The following is a 3,925-nucleotide window of genomic DNA, read 5'->3' as shown; positions in this document are numbered from 1 at the left end:
CCATAGGCCCGCAGCTTGACTAGAAGTCGCTTGTGAGGAACGGTGTCAAAAGCTTTCCGGAAATCTAGAAATACGGAGTCAACTTGAGATCCCCTGTCGATAGCGGCCATTACTTCGTGCGAATAAAGAGCTAGCTGCGTTGCACAAGAACGATGTTTTCTGAAACCATGCTGATTACGTATCAATAGATCGTTCCCTTCGAGGTGATTCATAATGTCTGAATGCAATATATGCTCCAAAACCCTACTGCAAACCGACGTCAATGATATAGGTCTGTAGTTCGATGGATTACTCCTACTACCCTTCTTAAATACTGCTGCGACCTGCGCAATTTTCCAATCTGTAGGTACAGATCTATCGGTGAGCGAGCGGTTGTATATGATTTGCTAAGTAGGGAGCTATTGTATCAGTGTAAACTGAAAGGAACCTAATCGGTATACAATCTGGACCTGAAGGCTTGCCCGTATCAAGCGATTTGAGTTTCTTCGCAACCCCTAAGGTATCTACTTCTAAGAAACTCATGCTAGTAGCTGTTCGTGTTTCAAATTCTGGAATATTCCATTCGTCTTCCCTGGTGAAGGAATTTCTGAAAACTGCGTTCAATAACTCCGCTTTAGCGGCACAGTCGTCGGTAACAGTACCATCGGCACTGTGCAGCGAAGGTATTGGTTGCGTCTTGCCGCTTGTGTACTTTACATACGACCAGAATATCTTCCGATTTTCTACCAATTTTCGAGACAATGTTTCGTTGTGCAACCTATTAAAGGCATCTCGCATTGAAGTCGTTGTCAAATTTCGCGCGTCTGTGAATTTTAGCGAATCTTCGGGATTTCGCGTTCTTCTGAACTTCGCATGCTTTTTCCGTTGCCTCTGCAACAGCGCTCGGACCTGTTTTGAGTACCGAGCAACAGAGTGACTGTAAGGTAATTTACATAAATAGAATCGACAGAGAACATGCAAAAGTCCTTCAGTACCTACCGTATTACAATCTGTACACAATTGTACAGTAGAATTGGCGTCCGAAGCGTTGGAGAGCATTGGAGAGAGCAGCCACAATAGAGAGCAGTTCTAAACTGCCGTCAATCCGCGCATGCGTACTACGTAGCGATAACTCGCGCAAGCGCAGAAGGGCGTACCACAGTGCTTTCTGCTTGTTATTCGCTTATTGTTCAGTGGCTAGTAATTAATATCAAATTTTTGTGTTGGTGATTTACAGCGTTTTTTTCACTAAGTTAGGTTTCCATAAATGAAAAAAAAAATGCCAGTACACTTTCTTTTATACTATCTGTTTGTAGAAGCATTTTTTCTTTTGATTACTTCGTGTTATAGAAATGAAATGGAGCAAAGAGGCGTTAACCGACTAAATTCAGGGATACAACGGGGAAAGGTGTAAGCAAGTACCCGCTGTATCATAACACGATATGCTGGCGATCGTTTCTTTCTGAGTAATGTACATATAGCGTTACACGGTGATTTTCGATTTATATCGTAATGTCTTAGCTTAGGAAAGTTCATGTATGGTTTGATTGCACCTCTTGCTGTATTTCAGCCTGCCAAAAAAGAGAAACGGTCAGTGATGGCGAGAAAGTCCGTGTAGTTTCGCCCAACGCGACAGGCGAGGCCTGCAAAACTGAGTAGCATATTACACATTGCATTTCATGCACCAAACTTGGAAAAATAACACTAGTGCACCTTTAAGTATTGGTCCTTTAAAGTGTTGCAAATTGCAGTGCATACAACTGTGGGTTCACCGCCAGACACCGCACTTGCTAGGTGGTAGCCTTTAAATCGGCCGCGGTCCGTTAGTATACGTCGGACTCGCGTGTCGCCACTGTCAGTGATTGCAGACCGAGCGCCGCCACACGGCAGGTCTAGAGACACTTCGTAGCACTCGCCCCAGTTGTACAGCCGACTTTTCTAGCGATGGTTCACTGACAAATTGCGCTCTTATTTGCCGAGACGATAGTTAGCATAGCCTTCAGCTACGTCATTTGCTACGACCTAGCAAGGCGCCATTACCAGTTACTATTGATGCAGTAAAACATGTACCGTCAAGAGCGATGTTCACCAATTATGGATTAAAGTTAAGTATTCCAGAAGCTACGTACCTTTTTTGCTAGTCTCAATTACTTGTCCTGTTCCAGACCTCACGCCAGCCTGCGTGAGCTTAAACGCGTACCTTTCGGCTTCCTCATAGTGGATTGTCTGTCTTGCCAATCCACAACAACACCCACAACAACTTTTGAAATGGTGGGCTGTGCTATGCTGTGGCTAAAAGCCAGACTCGTAAAAGATTTCCCAGTCGCCAGGAAACGTAATGTTACAACCAGCCTGCAACTTAACAGGGCATAGACTGGTATTTTATCAGTGATCTAGGCTGGTGTGATCACAAAACATATAAATATATGATTTAATACTTACTTTCGAGAAGGTGAGATAGTCTCCATCATGACTGCGTCGCATTTGCTAATTCCATCTTCTATCACAGACAGCAGCTTTTCGAAACAGGCCGTGTTCATCCTCACGAAGTTCCGAAATACTTGCGGATCTTGGGGCAACATTTCTTTCATAAGCAATATAATCCCCCTTCGTTCCTTGCCAGGGTCGAACTCAACAAAGCCTGACTTTTCGTTTTAGTCGTCGTTCTGACCTAATTCGAAGATTTATTGTCAATGGCAGAGCAATAGCTCCAAAAACGTGTGGGTGCTCCATGTGCAAAATGTGAATTTAGATATTCGTGTACCTGTGCAATCAAGTGCCGTAATACAAAACATACTGTTAAGTCTGTAATTCAGAAAAGTAGCAACCTACATAACAAGATAACAATTGCTTCATAAATAACGATATAAAACAATTTCTTATTAGAATGAGATTTTCACTCTGCAGCGGAGTGTGCGCTGATATGAAACTTCCTGGCAGATTAAAACTGTGTGCCCGACCGAGACTCGAACTCGGGACCTTTGCCTTTCGCGGGCAAGCGCTCTACCAACTGAGCTACCGAAGCACAACTCACGCCCGGTACTCGCACATTTACTTCTGCCAGTATCTTGTCTCCTACCTTCCAAACTTTACAGAAGCTCTCCTGCAAACCTTGCAGAACTAGCACTCCTGAGAGAAAGGATTTAATTTCTTATTAAATAGGAACCTTGAGCTCACATAAATAATGACGTTTCAATGTCACACGGTCTCCCTTGTGTTTCGCACAATAACCCCAGAGCCAGAATGCGGTCCCAAATCCCCCCCCCCCCCCCCCCTCGCCCTCTACCACCCCCATTCTCTTGCTTCGGTGGGGTCGAGCTCCGTCTTGCATGAAAGACATCTTTTGAAAATCAGTGCCACTTTGTATAATGGGGATGAAATCATCTTCCTAAACCGTTCGGTAGTCACCGCGCCATCAAGGAATATCGCACCGATTATTCCGTGACTGGACACTGCACACCACACAGTAAGCCACTGAGGGTGAAGAGACTTCTCGATTACGAAATGCGGACTCTCGGTCCTCCAAATGCGCCAATTTTGCTGATTGACGAACCCACACAAATGAAAATGGGCTCCGTCGCTAAACCAAACTATAAATGCGCCTACTAATTACCATCATGCGCCGCGGTCACCCCTGCAGTTTGAACGTTCTAAGGCAAACTTTTCAGAAATTATGACGATTTTATTTCGTATTGTTCGATAATTGTCATCCTGTGTGTAGATATAAATGTAGATGCACATTCTCAAAACCTTTCTTTCTGAAATTAAGTCCCGAATTTGACGATAACAGGCACATTTTGTCGAGGAATGCCCTCTTTGCCTTGCTGCTTTGCTTCTTACATCATCCTTGCGTCGTACGTTACACATTATATTTCTTTCAAATTAGCAGAACACCTTCACTTTGCCTATATAGTGGTAGCCGATTCCGATGTTAATTTTACGCTAT

At 44.0% G+C, this 3,925-nt stretch overlaps 1 non-coding gene across 1 annotated transcript; it reads right to left on the bottom strand.

Annotated features, from left to right (window-relative positions):
- Nucleotides 1–2,930: 2,930 nt before the first annotated feature.
- Nucleotides 2,931–3,005, bottom strand: Trnas-cga. Its single transcript has one exon. It is a non-coding gene; the product is annotated as a tRNA-Ser (tRNA).
- Nucleotides 3,006–3,925: the final 920 nt, after the last annotated feature.

The sequence above is a fragment of the Schistocerca americana genome, chromosome 2 (genome assembly GCF_021461395.2).
Source record: "Schistocerca americana isolate TAMUIC-IGC-003095 chromosome 2, iqSchAmer2.1, whole genome shotgun sequence".
Classification (NCBI taxonomy): domain Eukaryota; kingdom Metazoa; phylum Arthropoda; class Insecta; order Orthoptera; family Acrididae; genus Schistocerca; species Schistocerca americana.
Note: the sequence above shows the minus strand (reverse complement) of the source record. Positions and strands in the feature narration are given on the sequence as shown.